The following is a 22,497-nucleotide window of genomic DNA, read 5'->3' on the forward strand; positions in this document are numbered from 1 at the left end:
ATAATATATATAATATATATATATATATATATATATATATATATATATATATATATATATATATATATATATCGGTACCTTACGATACCGCTCGGAAAGGCGTATTTTTTTTTCTAAAATTCGATGCTGTGCGTTTAGGTCAGATACTTACACCATCTGCCAGTCAGATGAGTTGAACGAACACACAAAACTATGTGCAATCTTAAACGTTTATAGTTTAATGTAGGTTAATGATCTTACCAATTGCTGGTTTAAAATCAATAACAAAGAGCTGACTGACGTCAACTTCATTCGGTCTATTGACATTTTTAATGCTTGCCTGCATTATGTGCGGACCCCTCAAAGGGTCTTTTAGGTACAAAGCCAAAATTTACATATATTTTAGATATAATTTTAACAATTATGCTGACATCAGGTAGAATGTGACTGAATAATACAGAACCCTCTTTTTAATGAATGCAATTTATCATGATTTTAGTTCATGAGATGTAATAAAACCCGTATTGATCCGAGATAATATAATGAGCTTCAACACAAGGCGTTAATTCAAAGAATAATATTAAATGGAGCTTTTTTATATAGCGCAATATCCACTTAACGTGCTCAAAGCGCTTTACAAGGGGTCCCTGGCTAATAGCAACATTTAACATGTAGGACGCGACATGGCGCCTGTTAGGCGATGTTACAATTTTTTTCGGACAGAGACAACGCTGTTAACGGCCATTTTACACCCGATTATGGTGACAGAATGTGAGTAAAGACCTTTCTCCAAGGACTCAACTATGCGCCGAGCGAGGCTCGAATCCAGGACCTTACGACCTGAAAGCCACAAGACCACATAGCCGCAAAAATAATGGCAATAAAAGATACACGTTTTTTCCCCCTTTTATTTCGCTATAAATCTTGGATGGAATGAAGAAAGAGTTTCAAGATAAAACGTTTTAACGGTTTTAGTGATACTAGAATACTAGTGATGCTAGAAGCTGTGGACTGTAAAGAGCTATAAACAGAAATGAATATAACAGCTTCAAAAAAGAACAAAATACCAAAACACGGAACGTTTCGGGCTCAAAACCTTTCTTTAGCCAAAAAAACACCCCCCCCCCCAAAAAAAAAAATAACAACAAAAACAAACAAACAATAAAGACATAAATACATTACTAAATTCGAGATTTCAAAAAATCTTGGAAAATAAACTTTCCAACAGATAAGACGTACATAATATCTGTCGTATACAAGGAATTTAGTAATATATATATATAACATGTCTTTATTGTTTTTTGCTTTTGGCTGAAGAAGGGTTTTGAGCCCAAACGTTTCGTGTTTGGTATTTTGTTCTTTTTAGAAGCTGTTATATTAATTGTTTTATTACTCTTACGGTTTTAACAACGTAGAAGCATTTTACGTTAAATTCGACGTGTACATATATGCAGGTCTGACATCCGAACCCACTTTTGGGCCTAGTTTAATATTGTTGAAATGGAAAATCTTATGCGTAATTTTTTGAGATTTCAATTACAACATTGAGCCCTTAAGGAATTGGGTAATCAGATCTGCAAACAAGTGAACGTCGGCTAAATCGAAGCGACATTTCACGAAACAAATAAATAATGAGTTTATTTTTCATTACTTAATCCAGTAAAACCGATGAAAACGAATTTTATCCTTGATTCTTCCAAATTACTTTGTATTTTATTATTTTGTGTTGACAAACGTTCCAAAAACGACATCCTGGCACTGCCTCAAATAGACATTATGCGCTTGGTTAAGAAGCTCACAACATTGCCATCCGGAAGTATAGCGTACCAACACACAAAACTATGTGCAACCTTGAACGTTTATATTCTGGTTAATGCAGTGTAGTGAGAATTACTCATAAACGTGGATGGCGAAAAATAACAAAGGCGTGAGTGTGGTCAACTTCATTCTATCTGAAGACAGTATGCGCTTGGCTAAGAAGCTCATAACATTGTCATCCGGAAGTATAACGGACCAACACACAAAACTGTGTGTATCCATGAACGTTTATAGTCGGGTTAATACAGTTCAGCGAGAATTACTCATAAACATGGATGGCGAAAAATAACAACAAAGGCGTGAGTGTGGTCAACTTCATTCTATCTTTAGCGGTTCGAAATCTTACATCGCCAGATGTTTTTGTGAGTATAGATAGTTCGAAGATGACGTCACTCTGGTCTTTGTTATTGTTTTTTGCCATCCGCGTTTATGAATAATGCTCACTGAACCGTATTAACCTGACTATAAACGTTCATGGACACACACAGTTTTGTGTGTTGGTCCGTTATACTTCGGATGGCAATGTTATGAGCTTCTTAGCCAAGCGCATACTATCTATAGTCATTATCTTCTTAACGTCAACATTAATGTGGCCCCAATAGGATTTTTGTAAGATGCCGTCTGAGTTAACAGTGGTGACACTCAATTTCTATTATTGAGATAGCTGTTATCTGAGCAGCTGACACCAAAATAAGTACAAATTGGAGCGTTTATCACGTTTATTGTGCGGCTACGTGGTCTTGTGGTATGACACTCGCTTTCGGATAGGAAGATCCTGGGTTCGAGCCTCGCTCGGCGCAATGTTGAGCCCTTGGAAAAGACTCTTTACTCACATTCTCTCATCGTACTCAGGTGTAAAATGAGTACCTGGCCGTTAACAGCGTTGTCTCTGCCGGAAAAAATGTAATATCGCGCCTAACAGGCGTCATGTCTCGTTCTACATGTTACGTGTTGCCTGTTGGTCAGGGACCCTATGTAAAGCGCTTTAAGCACGTTTAGTGGATATTGCGCTATATAAAAGCTCAATTAAACAATTTTTTTTCTTCTATTATTGAGATAGCTGTTATCTGAGCAGCTGACACCCAAATAATTATTGCAAACTGGAGCGTTTATCACAGATTCTATCACTCCATAGTGTCCAACACAATGAATACTATTAAGAGGACAGCACTAACGAAAGAGTGAAAATGGAGCGGCTTCGTATGGGAACAATACATACAATGGACGTTTCGGGTATAAACCCTTCGTGAGCACAACAATTGTTAATGGCTGTATTCTTTGCCTGGCCCCAAATTAATGACTCCGCAGCATTTCTTTCTCTTTCAACAATAGAAGGAACGAAGTTGACGTCACTCAGCTCTTTATTACTATTTTTAGGCTGCCTTTTAATGATTAGTTCACACTGAAACATATATGAACCAGATTATAAAAAGGTTAAAGGTGACACACAGTTTGTGTGTAAGTACGATGTTTAATCTGGTTGTTTAATGTTGTGAACATTTTCTGCCTTGTTTTCTCTTTTCCTCTGGAGCCCTCGTCCGTGCCATTACTTACTTAATCCTCTCTAGGCACACAGGGCATCCACCAGACATCTCCATTTTATGCGGTCGGCTGCTTTTGCAGTGGCTGTATTCCAGGATAGGCCTGCTTCCTTTAATTCTTTCTCCATAGTCCTTCGCAAGGTTTCCCTGGGTCTTTCTCTTCCCATCTGCTCTCCAGTACAGGGCTGTCTTGGGAGTGACCCTTTTTTCATTGTGCCGTTAATAATAATAATAATAATAATAATAATAATAATAATAAAAATAATAATAATAATAATAAAAATAATAGTAATAATAATAATAATAATAATAATAATAATAATAATAATAATAATAATAATAATAATAATAATAATAATAATAATAATAATAATAATAATAATAATAATAATAATAATAATAATAATAAAAACAACAACACTTTATTCATCCATACGAAATTTTTTGTTTCGACGTGTTGAACATACATGATAATAAGTCAGCAAATCATTAAACAGTCATGAGGGTAGCCCTCATCATCATCATCACCATCATCATCCACATCAACATGATCATCATCACTATGCACCAACAATTATTCTATCTATCTATATAGATATCTATTTGTTTGTTATTTTTGGTTTGTTTTGTTTTTTCTTTTTTTTTGACTGTTTACAATTCCTGACAGTTTACATTATTACTATTTGGTATGGTGTGTTAGGGGGCAGTGTGGCTCAGTGGTACGATCTTTGCTTCTTCTACTTTTCGGGTAACGAGTTCGATCACCCGCCTTGAGCGAGCCACCTCGCCCTAGCTCAATTTACGGCAATGTACTTCGGCTGACGTCTTGGTTATTCCAGTCTTCCCTTGTAATAGACCATAGAGACAAATTTACCCTATGGGATGAATAAAGGTAAATATATTATTATTTTGAAATCAAGAAACTATGTAAAATTTGGCAACAAAGTATGATGATGATGACGACGATGAAGATGATGATGATGATGATGATGATGATGATGATAATAATAATAATAATAATAATAATAATAATAATAATAATAATAATAATAATAATAATAATAATAATAATAATAATAATAATAATAATAATAATAATAATAATAATAATAATAATAATAATGATGATAATAATAATAATAATAATAATAATAATAATAATAATAATAATAATAATAATAATAATAATAATAATAATAATAATAATAATAATAATAATAATAATAATAATAATAATAATTGAGTGCACGTATCCTCAACAAATTTAGATTACAAAACAAAACAATAAAGTGCATGATATAAAAATGTTTTCAAGGATTTCTTGAAAACAGGACAATGATTTGGATTCTCGGATGCTGTTCCAATCAGACGGCAGACGGACTAATATGAGAAAAGGGCCTTGTTCCCGCCTTTGTACGAATGCGCAGGATAGCCAAATGGGTGGTGTCATTGGAGGAATGCAAAGGTCGGGTTGTCGAATATTTCTTTAGGAGTTCTATGAGGTAGGGAGGGGTAGTATTTTTAATCTCGTCCGACTCATGAGAATCTGTCCCCGGATAAGTAGATTTCTGTTTATCGTTTTCCTCCTTCCAGGAGGAAACAAAAGAGCTTTGGATTTATCGTCTGCCCAATTTATTCAAATTTGAAATGACTGATAATATGGGCGTGTGTTCTTTACATTGGCCAAAAGACAATTACATGATTCATACACACTTTTATATATATATATATATATATATATATATATATATATATATATATATATTTTTATATATATATATATATATATATATATATATATATATATATATATATATATATTTATATATATATTCTTGTAGAAGAGAAGACTTACAATTATCTCTGTCGTCTCTCTGTAATTTAGTAATATATTTATGTATTTATTGCCTTTTGTTGTTGGCTGAAGAAGTGCTTTGAGCCCGAAACGTTCCGTGTTTGGTATTTTGTTCTTTTTTGAAGCTGTTATATTCATATTTGTTTATTACTTTTTTACAGTCCACATCTTCTTGCAGCTTTGTATCACTTTGAGGGGCGCGGAGGAAGTGTTGTTGCCATGGCATCATCACCATCCACCGTGGCTTGTACTCTTGAGCCCGTTGCCGGTTAGATATGTCATTCTTTGTCTTCATCTAGCTTTCTTTCCTTCGATCAGTCCATTGCATATGATAATGATGAAATAAATCAGTCCTTTTTTCAGACATTTGTAAAACATGATGAGCAAAAGCCATGGATTAATTAAGCACAATTCTCTTTTCTTTTAAAATTAATGATCCAGTTCACCTGTTCAAGAACATACAGAATAATTTCAGACCAGGCTGGATTCCGACCAGGACGGTCAACATGTGGTCAACTTCTTAACCTTACACAATTCATAGAAGATGGGTTTGAGACAAAACGGGTCACTGGCACAGTCTTCGTCGACCTCACTGCAGCCTATGACACAGTGAATCACAAGATCCTACTCCTCAAAGTGGCTAAAATGATAAAGAATAAGAAAATTGTAAATATTATCCAGTCACTTCTCGAAAACAGGCGCTTCTTTGTTGAAATGGATGGCCGGAAGAGCAGGTGGCGCACCCAGAAGAATGGTCTTCCCCAAGGATCAGTGCTAGCTCCAACACTTTTCAACATATATACAAATGATCAGCCTGAGTTCCCAAATATCCGCCGATTCATATATGCTGATGACCTATGCCTCGCAACACAGGATGTGTCCTTCCAACCAATCGAGAGCAGACTGACACATGCCCTAGACACCCTTACAAAGTACTACACTAAAAACTCGCTGAACGCCAACCCAGGGAAAACACAAGTGTGTGCATTTCACCTCAACAACCACCAAGCCCACAAAAAACTTAACATCAAGTGGAATGGCCAGACATTAGAGTACAACTACCACCCAGTGTACCTCGGAGTGACGCTTGATCGGACTCTGTCCTTCAGAGAACACGTGAGGAAGACCAAGGCAAAAGTGTCCACGCGTAATGCCCTCCTTGGAAAGCTGGCAAACATGAACTGGGGAACCGACCCTAAAACTCTAAGGACCACAGCATTGGCCCTCAGCTACTCAACTGCGGAGTACTGCTCAGCTGTATGGGCCCGATCATGCCATGCCTCCAAGCTAGACCCCGAGCTCAACAACGCCTGCCGGATCATAACGGGCCAGCTGAGAGCAACACCATTACCACTGGTCTACCGTGCAGCAGGAATAGCCCCACACACATCCGGAGGGAAGCTCATGCCCAAATACAAAAATACAAACAGGAAATGGACCAGAGACACCCCCTTCATGACCACAATTGCCCCAAAAGCAGGCTCAAATCAAGAAAAAGCTTCCTCACAGTAGAGAGCCTTCACCCAGACCACTCAGCATTCTTCCGCCTGGACAAATGGGTAGAATGGGACAAGACAGCAAACGATGCCCTCCAGCCCCAACAGAAAAGCTCCCAGCAGGCACAGACCTCAAGAGAAAAGAATGGGTGGCGCTGAACAGAGCTAGAGCAAAGGTGGGAAACACCGCCACCAACCTCTTTAAATGGAAAATCTCACCGGGCACTGAATGCCCATGCGGTCACCCCAGACAGACCATGGACCACATCCTGTCCGAATGCTCGCTGGGACCTCACTGCACCAATGCTGACCTGAGGGAATGCAACCAGACTGCCCGGGACTGGCTGACTCACTGGCGCGACAAGATATGATGATGATTTCAGAAAGAACTCATATCATCACTTTTTTTAATCTTTAGATAGTCTTGATCCCACAGGCAAGTAAATGAGAAAATGGTCTGACTTTATCGCACTATATGATCATGAAACATTTGAATTTTCATTGCGCATGTCTAGGTTAAATAATGTTTGTCTTATGCCTTCAAACATCGAAGGTTTCTCTTGTTCTTGATGTCTTTTCAGAAAAAAACAAATGCAGCTTTCGAGTCTTCATCAGCTTCGACACTATCATGGAAAGATACAGCGAGAGGGCTGCGTGGCTCAGCGGTACGGTCTTTGCTTTGCATCCGGAAGTTATCGAGTTCAAATACTCGCCGCTGCGCTGGGGCAATTCACCTCACCCTAGCTCAATTTGCGGCGCTGCACTACGACTGACGCCTATGTTATTCCAGTCTTCTCTTGGAATAGACCCTAAAGACACATTTTCCTATGGTTTGAATAATGGATATTTAGCTATAATCATCTTCATTGATAATGTAATTGGGTTATGAAAGGCTTTAAACATAAAAAATCGCTTCCGACTGACTCGATCAGACTGGATCCTGACATGGCTGTAATCAGAGATGATGATCAACGCCATCTGGAGTATTCTGACCTCGTGGGCATATAATGCATTGCGTCTTACTCCGCTTTCTAAGAGGATTCAATAGTCTGATGTCACGTCCGCCCAGCAACCAGCAGCTTGGTTCTAAACAAAGAAAATCCGTACTTTTTATTCTTCATGCTGGCTAGAACTTTTCCACATGTCATTTGATCACAATGTATAAATGTCAAAACATGATCAGATTTATCATGTTTTTCTCCTCTGGATACACTTTTATGCTCGACGGAGAAGTATTTCATAAGGGCGTCCGCCATTGTTCCGATAGTTTAGAACCAGTTACTAAGTTACTTTGCGTCATTACGAGGGAAGTAAGTGACGTCACGGCTGTTGAAGCCTATTCTCACATGAATACTCTTTCAGCTGATTCGACCAAGGTTTTCCTCTGGACCTGCAATTGCTTTATTGAATTAGGCTCATTTTCTATTGTCCTCAGATAATGTAAATGTTGCTGCCCGAAGCTCGAAGAAATAAATAACAATGTGAAATTGAATGTAAGCTTCAATTTAATATGCGAAAAAAGACAATGTGGACGTTTTGGTTTTCCCCTTTTTCATCGGCTATGCTTTCTTGTGGTATGACACTCGCTTTCGGATCGGAAGGTCCTGGGTTCGAGACTCGCTCGGCTCATAGTTGAGTCATTGGAAAAGACAATTTACTCACATTCTCTCACCGTGTTCAGGTTAAAACGAGTACCTGGCCATTAACAGCGTTGTATATGTCGGAAAAAATTGTAACATCGCCTATCAGGCATCATGTCTCGTTCCACATGTTACGGGTTGCTGTTGGTCAAGGACCCTTTGTAAGGCGTTTTGAGAACGTTTTTGTTGTTGGCTGAAGAAGTGCTTTGAGCCCGAAACGTTCCGTGTTTGGTATTTTGTTCTTTTCTGAAGCTGTTATATTCATATTTGTTTATTACTTTTTTACAGTCCACATCTTCTTGCAACTTTGTATCACTTTGAGGGGCGTGGAGGAAGTGTTGTTGCCATGGCATCATCACCATCCACCGTGGCTTGTACTCTTGAGCCCGTTGCCGGTTAGATATGTCATTCTTTGTCTTCATCTAGCTCTCTTTCCTTCGATCAGTCCATTGCATATGATAATGATGAAATAAATCAGTCCTTTTTTCAGACATTTGTAAAAAATGATGAGCAAAATCCATGGATTAATTAAGCACAATTCTCTTTTCTTTTAAAATTAATGATCCAGTTCACCTGTTCAAGAACATACAGAATAATTTCAGAAAGAACTCATATCATTACTTTTTTTAATCTTTAGATAGTCTTGATCCCAAAGGCAAGTAAATGAGAAAATGGTCTGACTTTATCGCACTATATGATCATGAAACATTTGAATTTTTATTGCGCATGTCTAGGTTAAATAATGTTTGTCTTATGCCTTCAAACATCGAAGGTTTCTCTTGTTCTTGATGTCTTTTCAGAAAAAAACAAATGCAGCTTTCGAGTCTTCATCAGCTTCGACACTATCATGGAAAGATACAGCGAGAGGGCTGCGTGGCTCAGCGGTACGGTCTTTGCTTTGCATCCGGAAGTTATCGAGTTCAAATACTCGCCGCTGCGCTGGGGCAATTCACCTCGCCCTAGCTCAATTTGCGGCGCTCCACTACGACTGACGCCTATGTTATTCCAGTCTTCTCTTGGAATAGACCCTAAAGACACATTTTCCTATGGTTTGAATAATGGATATTTAGCTATAATCATCTTCATTGATAATGTAATTGGTTTATGAAAGGCTTTAAACATCAAAAATCGCTGTTGGTCAAGGACCCTTTGTCAAGCGTTTTGAGAACGTTTTTGTTGTTGGCTGAAGAAGGGTTTTGAGCTTGAAACGGTCCGTGTTTGGTATTTTGTTCGGCTTTGAAGCTATCCTATCCTATTCATTTTTGTTTATCTGATTTATTACTTGATGTACTTGATGGTTAAGTAGATAAATACATACACTTTCCTTAACCCTCGCATTGTCCATATCATTTGTTCAGGTCCACCCAACAATAATTTACCCAGGTCCTATTAAATTCATTCATAATAATATCATTATCAAGGGGTGGGGTGAGGGTGGGGGGGGGGGGATGAGTGGGTGACGGAAATGACCATATAAAAATGGTATCAATTATAACTGTGAGCACTTTTGATTGTGTGCTACTCACTCTCCGTCAGAGACAAAGGTTTATCGAACGATAAAGCTTTCCGTTCATCGGTGATCTTTGCGAGTGAAGACAATTTCCTCTCTCTATCTATTTTGAAAGATGAAGAGTGCAGCTGTACTTGTCTGTAAGTTTTTATAGATAGTATGCACTTGGTTAAGCAGCTCACAGCATTGCCATCCGGAAGTATAACGGACCAACACACAAAACGATGTGTAATATTAAACGTTTATAGTTTAGTGATAATAACTCATAAACTATCTATAGATAGTATGCACTTGGCTAAGAAGTTCACAACATTGCCATCCGGAAGTAAAACTGGCCAACACACAAAACTGTGTGTAACCTTGAAGGTTTATAGTCTGGTTAATGCAGTTTAGTGAGAGGTACTCATAAACGCGGATGGCAAAAAAAAAAAAAAAAAACCAAGAAGAAAGACATGAGTGACGTTATCTTCGAACTATCTATAGATAGAATGAAGATGACGTCACACATGCCTTTGTTATTGTTTTTTGCCATCCGCGTTTGTGAGTTGTTCTCTCTAAACTGTATTAACCAGACTATAAAAGTTCATGGTTACACAGAGTTTTGTGTGTTGGTCCGTTATACTTCCGGATGGCAATGTTGTGAACTCCTTGGCCAAGCGCATTCTATCTATAGATAGAATCTTCAGTCCTTTGTTATTGTTTTTTGCCATCCATGTTTATGACTAATTCTCACGCAACTGTATTAACCAAACTATAGATAGAATGCGCTTGGCCAAGGAGTTCACAACATTGCCTGTATTAACGAGACTATAAAAGTTCATGGTTACACAGAGTTTGTGTGATGGTCCGTTATACTTCCGGATGGCAATGTTGTGAACTCCTTGGCCAAGCGCATTCTATCTATAAGTAATTCCTACTAAACTGTATTAACTAAACTAAAAACGTTCAAAGTTACACACCGTTTTGTGTGTATGTCTGTTATATTTCCGAATGGCAATGTTGTGAACACCATTTTACGATTAGAATTATGGGCTAATAAAGGCAAAAAAAAAGTAATCTTTTTTGTTCTTTCTGACCAGTCCTACTCGCCACTATTGCAGTGGCAAATTGCGCTAGTTATGGTTTCATAAAGTACCCTTGCCCATTCAAATGCCCCAAGAATCCACAAGCTGTGTGCAGGTAAGACTTTTCTATAAATGTAAATATAAATACTGAAGTCGTACCTTTTTATAACAATAGAAGACACTAAGATAACCACGCCGTCATGATGTAAAAATTGGTAGGGATTGGTAAACAATGCAAACAACACAGGCTTTACTATCGATGGTTTGTTTCTCAGTAAAATACCCACTGTTCTACCACTTAATCAATAGATAGTATGCAGATGACGTCACTCAGGCCTTTGTTATTGTTTTTGCCATCCGCGTTTGTGAGTTGTTCTCACTAAACTGTATTAACCAGACTATAAAAGTTCATGGTTACACAGAGTTTGTGTGTTGGTCCGTTATACTTCCGGATGGCAATGTTGTGAACTCCTTGGCCAAGCGCATTCTATCTATAGAACCAACGTAGAAAAATATGTGTAAAGTTAAACGTTCATAATTTGATCGAGAAAATCGTGTGATAACTAGTCATCCATTAGGTGGTTTAAAAACAATAACAATGGTCAGAGAGAGAGAGAGAGAGAGAGAGAGAGAGAGAGAGAGAGAGAGAGAGAGAGAGAGAGAGAGAAAGAGAGAGAGAGAGAGGTCGATATATCATTCACGTTATTGCTTATAAACAACCATGTTTGTCCGAGCACGTGTGAAGGTGTGTCACAAATTCAATGTTTTGATTGGTCAAAAATCTACTGATAATTTCCTACGAGCGTTAGAATTCGTATGGAACTATCCAGAAACCTGGCATAAACAGCAAATATTATCACATGGGAACTTCAAACTCGGCAAACTTCAAGCAAAAGACATCTCGTGTGTGTGTGTGTGTGTGTGTGTGTTTGTGTGTGTGTAAGAGAGCGAGAGCGAGAGAAGAGAGAGTGAGTGAGAGAGAGAGAGAGAGAGAGAGAGAGAGAGAGAACACGTAAATAGATGCTTTCCCCAGGGCTTATCGCATGGCTTGCATCCAGTACCAACTTAAGACCCACCAAGCAGCCGAATCAGCCTCAGTGTGTGAGTATTGTTGGTATAGCGCCCCTTGAGCATGGTCATGTATTATACTCTGACGCAAAGGAAAAAGCAAACCTACTTAATAACCAATTCTACTCTGTTTTTGCTTCAAAAGCTCATACCAAAATTTCAACTCAACAACTACAAGACGAAGAAACGATCACAACACTATGGCCGAAATCAATGTGACAGTAGAGGGCGTTTCCAAACTCCTCGCCACTCTAGATCCAAAGAAAGCATGTGGCCCAGACAAAATACCATCCCGTCTCTTAAAGATATTGAGTAACGAATTTGCATCTGCCCTAGCACATTTGTTCAAACTCTCTCTTGAAACGGGAGACATACCAATTGTTTGGAAGCACGCTCTTGTCCAATCCATCTACAAGAAAGGTGATAGAAGGAGGGCTCAAAACTACCGCCCAATTTCATTAACTTGCATTTGCTGCAAACTGTTAGAGCATATAGTGAGATCCCCAATAACTGAATATCTCGAAACTAACAGTATTTTTTGTGATGAACTGCACGGATTTAGGAAGTTCCGCTAATGTCAAACTCAACTTATATCATTAACACATGGTCTGTGGGCTGCTATTGATAAAGGAGGTCAAATTGATCTAGTGATACTGGACTTTCCCAAGGCCTTCGACAAGGTTCCTCACCTTCAGTTAATCCAGAAATTGTATGACGTTGGTATCAGGAACAAAACCTTACAATGGATTGCAGCATTTCTGGACAATCGCACCCAACAAGTTCTTGTCGACGGCGAGACTTCCACTATCGGGATGGTGACATCGGGTCTACCTCAGGGCTCAGTCCTTGGGCCCATCCTATTTTAGTGTACATAAATGATCTTCAACGAGGTATAAGGTCAAAAGGGCGCCTCTTTGCTAATGACACAGCATTATATAATCAGATAAGAACAACAGATGACTGCAAAACACAAAATGACGATCTAGCTAAATTACAAGAATGGAAACAATAAATCAAATGGAATTCAACGTATCAAAGTGCAATGTTTTAACCATCACAAATAAGACAGCACCGATAACATTTGAATACCAACTTTATGGTCAAAACCTGGGACATGTGAAGACAGCAAAATACCTTGGTATTGAGTTAGCTAAAACCTCAAATGGAACGACCACATATGTCACCTGGCTTCAAAGGCAAATCAAACAAACGCTTACATCAACCGCAATTTAAAAAGATGCCCAATCTCAACTCTAACCCTTGCTTTTAAAACTATTGTCAAACCAATTTTGGAGTATGGCAGCTCAATTTGGGACCCATATACAAAGAAAACCATCGACACCCGAGAAAACATCCAAAGAAAAGCAGCAAAACGCATCATAAACATATTCGATTCTTTCTCAAGTGCTTCTGAAATAACACAACGGATTGGCCTTGAACCTCTGGAAAAGAGAAGAAAGATAGATAAATTTAAATTGTTCCACAAAATCTACTACAAAAATTTCTGCCTTAAACTTCCAAACGATATTAAAGATATCGGCACAAGAACTACGAAAGGACACACAGCAAGAGTAACCATCCCAACACCAAAAACGGACGCCCACCTGTATTTGTTTTTCCCTTCCACTGCCCGACTATGGAACAGCCTCCCAGCTGAAGTGGCTGAAAACGGTTGCCAACATGCCTTCACGCGATTGCTAGAGTTCACAACATGACTTTTTAATCTATATATGTATTTTTTATAAGCATTATGTGCAGAGTTTTAACAAGTTTACAATGTAAAACCCTACTCCACAACTGTGGAGTGATCCTCGACAATATTGGAGGTTTCCACAAGACGAAGAAGAAGAAGAAGAAGAAGAATATGCCGCAACATTTTGACACAATAATGAAAGGAGTTGAATTGCCACACCTAACACCGTGTACAGAAGGAACGGAAAATTAACGTCACTCATCTTTTTATTATTGTTTTTATACAGTTATTTAATTGTTATTTCTCACTATAATCAGACTATAACCGTTTAAGGTCGCACATGATTATGTGTTGGTACTTTATATTCAGCTTGCGGATGTTGTGAGCTATTTAACTAAACGCATAGCATTAATACATAGACGAGTAACTTAGGAGGCTCCATGCGTTTGCAATGTCAAATTGGTAAATTTGAGTATTGATGATATGTGAAAACCTACAAAGTTTTATAGTTTGTTAGAGAGAATTACATAAGGAAACGTAATCACCCAACAGAAATAACAATAATAATAATAATAATAATAATAATAATAATAATAATAATAATAATAATAATAATAATAATAATATAACAATAACAATAATATAATAATAAAAATAATAATAATAATAATAATAATAATAATATAATAATAATAATAAATAATAATAATAATAATAATAAATAATAATAAAAATAATAATAATAAATAATAATAATAATAAAAATAATAATAATAATAATAATAATAATAATAATAATAATAATAATAATAATATAATAATAATAATAATAATAATAATAATAATAATAATAATAATAATAATAATAATAATAATAATATAAAATAATAATAATAATAATAATAATAATAATAATAATAATAATAATAATGATAATAATGATAATAATAATAATTTATGGTATTTCTCTATATTTTGTTTTGTTTTAAAATGTATATTCTGTCCCTAAATCCTTCCCATTGTTTGTTTTCCTCTACTTTTTCTTCTCGTCCGCAGACTCAAATGTCAAAAAGTGACTGTAATAGTCGAAGGTGAAAAAGTGACGCGATGCAATCCAATAGGCCTCGTCTTCCACTACAAGAACAAGCAAATCCTTTTCAGGAATTGCTTTTAAATTCCAGTCCGTATGAAGTTTTCACCCAACGAGCTTAGGGTAGTTGTGTTCGTCATTTATGAATAAATTACATTCTTCCATGAAATAAAGGGTTTTTCTGTAGAGTGGTAATTTCTAAAATTATCTTCCTTGTTTTAATACGATTTATCGTGCTCAGGATGATGATGATGATGAGGATGATTATGATGATAATGATGATGATTATGATGATGATGATGATGATGATGATGATGATGATGATGATGATGATTATGATGATGATGATGATGATGATGATCATCATCATCATCATCATAGCTCGTCGCTCCAACACCGAACCCACTCCACAGAATAAGGTCATAGTCAGTGCAACTGGGCCCGTCCTGGCATTCTCTAAGGAGGTCGACTGATAATTTGGGATTGTTTTTTTTTTCTTGTATTCTTCTTTCTTGTTTTGTCTGGCACCATTCATATACACTAGTTCAGTTCTTTAATTTATGTTAAAGCTTATTTAAAATGAACGTTGTTACCAGACTACACAATTATAAGGACCTTGAAGTTCTATTTAGTCTTTGTGAGGGTAAATGGTTCATTTTTAAGGTCAACTATACCGTCTACATACAGCTTTGATCTCCTCAAAATTACGAATTTCTAAAATCTACAAGTTCACAGGTCTGATTTAAGAAAAAGATCTTGGCCCGTTTTCATGAATGATGACTAGATTTAGTAATTTACTAGTCTAGTTTAATGACTTGTTAGTCTTAAGCTAAACGGAGCCAGTGACTAAGAAAAATCAGATTTCATGAACGCTTTTTAGTATCGGACTAACTAGTCTCTTGATTAGCAGTGGGCGTTGTAAGGACAGTGACTAATTCGGCTGTTTTGTGCTGGTAACATCACGCGCTCTAGTACACGATAGCAGGTAAGATACCCGCCTTCATACTTTTTCAACGCTAAAGATTTCCAAAGGGGAAATGAGCAACACTTGCGGTATATATAACATTTCGTTCTTTTTCATAATCTAACTTACTTTAAATCACGTGATATTGACTGTCTACTGTTATAGACTGCAATGATGTCTATTGTGGACTGCCAATTCTATATTTAGGTCAATGGAAGTTTCATTGAGACCGGCGTACACGGTGATTGAAACTCAAAGAAATTGAACCCCCCAAAAATTAAAAAAAAATATATAAACAAACAAAAGAGAAAGTGTGTTCTGATGAATTACATTATGTCAGTATGTTTCAATGCCAGCATAATAAATTTTGTCCCCACTATACTTTCTAATAATTTCTTTTTGGTTGTTCTTTGATGCAAACCCTTCGATTTTAGAGTCTCGTTCACTCGTAGCCGCGAGCCGATAGATTCAGTTTCTTTAAAAAATTACTCACAAAAATGTGTACTTTCGACGATCTGCACTAATCTTATAGTTTTTTTAAAAGCCAGTGTCAATGGCAACAGGACAGTCTCTTTTTGTTTCTGTCATTCGTAATCGATGAATTTTCTTTCCGAATCGAAGCGCACTTGATATAAAAATAGTTGTTATCTTGTTAACGCTATGTTGTATCCTAGTAACTAGCCAGTCTCAGACGAAAGCATGAAGTCATGCCCCAGCAAATGACTAAAACTTGGCCAAATTAAGTCCGAAGGTGCCGTGATTTTAGTCTCGGACTTGCTTAGTTAGTTCGCATGAAATCCGATTTTTTTCAAGTCCTTGACTGTAGTCAGAGATAGTCAGAGACAAAGCGCTAGTCCGCGTTTATGAAAACGGCATGAGAAACTTCACCGAAAGCGAAGACGAGAGAGACGCATGCGCAAAACCAAATTGACGTTCTCTCTGTAAGGTGATGTCCGATCAAGGGACGCTACTCTTCCGCTAATCTCATTCCCTATGATTTAGTAGGTCAAGAGAGATATATTTTGTTTTACAAACATATCGGTGACATTTGTGGAGTCTTTGGGTCCCGCACAGTAAAGGCATATTCTATTGTTGGCCAAATTGATGACTGTAGGCTGTAAGCTTGTGTTTATACCCTGTGGTTACTGGTACAGGTTTGGCTCAGGATTCCAACCGCTGCAATTGATTTCGCCACTGAATTATTTATATGCCTGTTCGATTTTAATCACACGGTGAGCTCCCATGTAAGTTACACGTTTTACTGATTCATCTTCCTTCATTCTTTCAATTGACATGTTTTTGATATTTGTAGGAAAATATCAAATTACGAAATCTACGTGGTGTCCATAAAGTCTTTTCCAGATTTTAAAGACTTATATTTCTAAAGTCGTCATTGACATTTGCAGCTGGTTTTCAACATCTCTGGAAAAGCCGCACTAAGCTGCTAGAATCTGTGGACTGTAAAATGTTATAAACAAAAATCAATATAACAGCAGCTTCAAAAAAGAAGAAAATACCAAACACGAAACGTTTTGAGTTCAAAACCCTTCTTCAGCCAACAAATAAACCCAAATGAAAACATTAATACATTACTAAAAAACCAGATCGAAGGCAGAGGTGATCGGAACGTTTTTCCTGGATATTAAATCTTGGAGTGTATGATATATATATATATATATATATATATATATATATATATATATATATATATATATATATATATATATATATATAATTTGTTTACGTCTACAGTACTGTCAAGTTACATGCCACTGTCATATAATTCCTATACCTGAAAAATGTAAGCATTCACGATAATAATTAGATATACCAAATTAGTGTATGGAAGATGTTATTGTTATTGTCCCGTACGAAAGCGAAACTAGGATCCGTTCCCGGTTCCCAAAAATAGACAGCCTATGTAAAAGTCAAAGAATAAAGTATCATTGTGAAATCGAACTACATCTTGTTCAAATTTGTTAATCATGTATAATAAAGAACATGACATGGTGTCAGGCAAGTTTATAAGTACATTTACACTGTTATTTATTGATATTGCGTAGGAAAATCGCTGAAAATCGAATCTCGATCTGAACAGAAAATCAAGTCTCAGTCAGTACAGAAACTCAAGGTTATCGTAACAGTCAGGTCAGAAAATCAAGTTCAATCATTCGAAGCACAATGGATGCACTTAAACCGCCATCCATGGATTTTGAAAGCGGCAATATCGCAGAAAACTGGCGATCTTGGAGCCAACATATGAAACTCCTTCTAACGGGTCCGTTAGCCGAAAAGAAAGATGAGCAAAAAATCGAGCTACTTTCTACTTTACATTGGACAAGCAGGACGTGATATTTATAATACCTGGTCATTGGCAACAGACACTCCAGTACAGACGCTGTTTGACAAATTCAGTGAATACTGCCAACCTAAAAAGAACACAATCATGGCCAGATATCATTTCAACTCCCGCCTCCAAAAAGAGAATGAGACAATAGACCAGTTTGTCACCGAATTACGACTGATCGCAAAGGAATGTGATTATGGCGAAATAAAAAACTCCCTCATCCGAGATAGAATCATATTCGGGACGAAAAACGACAAAATACGTGAACGGTTGCTCCAAGATGAGGACATTCAACTGGACAAAGCGTTAGACATAGCACGATCAATTGAGGCAACAGTTCATCAGTTATCTAGCTTTCAAAACGCGCCGCAAGTCAATCATGTTGATATAAATACCTTCAGAAAAGACTCAGGACACCGTCCTGTCGGACACCGAAAAGGTACCAAAGCACCCACTCACCAAACCAAACCAAACTTCTCTCACTGCCTCAACTGTGGTGGCACGGCTCACCATCCGACGAAATGCCCTGCTCGAAACAAAACATGCAAATACTGCAAAAAACCGAACCATTTTGCCAAAGTCTGCAGGAAGCTAAAATACAACCAAACAAAATCAAAATCCGTACACGAAGTTCGTGAGCAGTCCGATTCTGGTGAAGAAGTAATTTTCGATTACATCGAATTCCAGACAATAGACTCAACTAAAAAGAAGAGGGATGAAGCATTCGCATATATACAAATCGACTTGCCACAATACAAGACAACAAAAACTACACTCAAAGTCAAGGTAGACACAGGCGCTCAAGGAAATGCACTGCCCTTGAGACTTTTCAAACAAATGTTCCCCGACGACATCGACAAAGATGGGAAACCAACCTCACTCACTCCATCTCACAAAATATTGACTGGCTATGGTGGCCATAAGATCAGACAGTTTGGAACATGCCAAATTGAATGTCAGTACAACAAAATAAAGCATTCAGCAACATTCTATGTCACAGAAGACGAAGGAGCAGCAATAATGGGGTTACCATCAGCAGAGAAATTGAATCTTGTTACTCTAAACTGCCAGATACAGGAAAATAAAACTGACTCCAAAGAAAATCTGATCCAGATCTTTCCAGAAACTTTCGATGGTATTGGCAAATTAGAGGGAAATATAAGATACACGTCGATCCAAATGTCCCTCCGGTGATACATGCTCAAAGAAAAGTACCCATCACGCTAAAAGACAAAATAAAGAAGGAATTGGATGAAATGTGCGAAAATGAAATAATTACGAAAGTACGTGAATGTGAACCAACAAAATGGGTCAACAGTCTTGTATACCGGGAGAAAAGCAACGGCAGGTTGAGATTATGCCTGGACCCAAAGGACCTCAATAAAGCGATAAGAAGAGAACATTATGTCACCCCAACACTCGAAGAGATCCTACCGAAACTGTCCGGGGCAAAATATTTCTCGATTTTTGACGCAAAATGCGGATATTGGAATATTGAACTCGAAGAAGAATCCAGCTACCTCACCACCTTTAACACTCCTTTCGGCAGATATCGTTTCTTACGATGTCCTTTCGGTTTAAAGATGAGTCAGGATATCTTCCAAATGAAAATCGACCAGACGTTCGAAGGCTGCCCCGGAGTCGTCGGAATTTCAGATGACATCGTTGTTTGCGGGAAGACAGAAACAGAACATGATGACAACCTGAAGGGAATGATAAACAAATGCCAAGAAACCGGTCTCAAATTGAACCCCGAAAAATGCAAAATCAAACAGAAAGAGATTAAATTCTACGGAATAATATGCACCGAAGACGGGGTAAAACCAGATCCAGACAAGGTATCAGCACTGCAAAACATGGCACCTCCGACAAACACTCAGGAGCTGCAATCATTCCTTGGACTCACAACATACACGAGTACCTTCATCAAAGGAGCTAGTGACCTCACCGCACCCCTCAGGGATCTTATAAAAAAGGGGCACAACTTTGATTGGAATGCCAGCCACGATGACGCTTTCAGGAAAATCAAAGAAGCAATCTCAAGTCACACAACACTGGCATATTTCGACAGTAAAAAGCCGATAACATTACAGGTCGACAGCTCACTGAAGGGACTGGGTGCCACACTCCTACAAGATGGCCAGCCAGTCGCCTTCGCCAGCAAAGCATTAACAGACGAAGAGACAAGGTACGCGAACATAGAGAGAGAGCTACTCGCAGTTGTCTACGGGTGTGAACGGTTTCACACATACGTATATGGACAACAATTTACTCTTGAAACTGACCATAAGCCACTCACAACGATCCAATTAAAGCACCTGAAAGCAGCACCCCCTAGACTACAACGCATGCTGTTAAGGATACAGCCATATGATCTTAACCTCATCTACATCCCCGGAAAGACATGCAAATCGCAGATGCTTTATCCAGGCTGTCACCAGAGAAAAATGATCAAATTAAAGACATGGATGTAAAAATCCACGAAGTAATGCCTCAATTCAGCAAAAACATTTTGCAGAGAATCCGGGAGGAGACAGCCAAGGACCATGAGCTGAATGCGCTCAAGGAGATCGTCTTCACGGGATGGCCTGAGAAAATACATGAGACCTCCGTTCTCACGAAACCTTACTGGAATTACCGCGACGAAATCGGTCTGGAAGAGGGGATCCTCATGAAAAATCGCAGAGTAATCATACCCACATCCATGAAAAAAGAAATACTCCAGAAACTGCATGAACCACATCTCGGAATTGAGAAGACAAAACTGCGCGCCCGGGACTCAGTCTACTGGAGAAACATCAACCGAGATATCGAAGAGATCACCAAGGCATGCAACACCTGCCAATCCCTCCAACCAGCCCAAAAAAAAAGAACCCCTGGTACAGACTGAAATACCCCCAGGGCCATGGCACACCATAGGAACAGACTTCTTCTACCTGAAAGGGGAAGAATACATACTGGTGTCTGACTACTTCTCCAAATTTCCCTTTGTTAGGAAAATACCCAGAGGCCAAAGCACGAGCCAAAAGGGGCAACTCTCACAAAGCAGATAATTAGCGAACATGGAATACCAGCCGTCATCCGATCAGACAATGGCCCTCACTTCATCGGCAACGCATACAAAGACCTAATCAACAGCTACAACATCCGACACAAAACAAGCTCCCCACATTACCCACAAAGTAATGGGTTCATCGAGAGTCAAGTAAAGATTGTAAAAAGAACTTTACTGAAAGCTATGGAATCAAACTCAGACCCATATCTGTCAATGATTGCACTACGCAATACCCCTATCGATAATAACACCCCATCGCCCGCACAAACTCTACTCAATCGAACCCTGAGTGATGGTCTTCCACGACGACCAACAAAACCAAACAACTTCAATTCCACAACCAAAGCACTGGAACAAAGGCAACAACAACAAGCTCACTACTACAATAGAGCTGCACGCCCATTAACAGCTCTCGACAACGAACAACCGATTGTTTACCAAGACCAATCCACAAAGAGATGGATACCGGGGAAGATAGTACACAAACATAAACACCCCAGATCATACATTGTCCAATCAAACACTGGACAAAATATTCGTCGAAACAGAAACCAGCTTAGAGACGTTCCATTCTTCAACAAGCCAAAAACGAACGGTAACAATATGCCTCTCAACGACCCACAAGGCAAACTACATGAGAAACCTCCAAATGCGATGGTCGAGCCCCCATGCTCACCTTCGCGAGAACAGCCAGTGCACGAACGCACGCCTGTTCGTGGAGACAACGTGTCTCCACAGGAACACCCCATTAAAACACATCCATACACTACTAGAAGTGGACGTACTGTTATAAAACCTTCAAAATACACATCATAGGCATGGCCATTGTTAAGGAAAATGAAATAAAATCGACGTCCACACCCAATTTGCAAAAAAAAAAAAACAAAAAAAAAAAAAAAAAAAAACACATTAGGTCCATTAGACACTAGTTAAAGCTGCTAGAGCTATGCATATGTGCAGTAGCTGTACATATTTCATAGATTGTGGTTAGTTAGACAACAAACACAAACCTTTTCGAATGGATTACCTACCAGTTACCAGAAACATTTTTGATTACCGACTACCAACCAGAAACAATATATGGATTATATACCTAATTTACTGTCGAGAATAATTAAATAGAATAGAGATAAGTCATTAATATTGTTAGCCATACTAAGTCAAATAATTATATTTTTTTTTTCATTATCGAGAATGAAAATATGGATCAGTATGTGTGCACAGTTATAACTGTATGTTGTTGTTAAGAGCAGCTTAGATTAAAGCCTACTTTGAGTTATAGTAAATGTAAATCTTTATCTTAAAGAAGAGGGATGCCATATAATTCCTATACCTGAAAAATGTAAGCATTCACGATAATAATTAGATATACCAAAT

At 37.9% G+C, this 22,497-nt stretch overlaps 1 long non-coding RNA gene across 1 annotated transcript; it reads left to right on the forward strand.

The window, feature by feature from the left end:
• The first annotated feature begins 9,850 nt into the window (after window positions 1-9,850).
• Window positions 9,851-14,927, forward strand: LOC144969510 (uncharacterized). Its single transcript, XR_013644763.1, has 3 exons — window positions 9,851-9,979; window positions 10,919-11,018; window positions 14,721-14,927. It is a non-coding gene; the product is annotated as an uncharacterized LOC144969510 (long non-coding RNA).
• Window positions 14,928-22,497: the final 7,570 nt, after the last annotated feature.

This window comes from Berghia stephanieae, chromosome 3, assembly GCF_034508935.2.
Source record: "Berghia stephanieae isolate SIO BIC M18660-M18661 chromosome 3, UCSD_Bste_1.3, whole genome shotgun sequence".
NCBI lineage: Eukaryota > Metazoa > Mollusca > Gastropoda > Nudibranchia > Aeolidiidae > Berghia > Berghia stephanieae.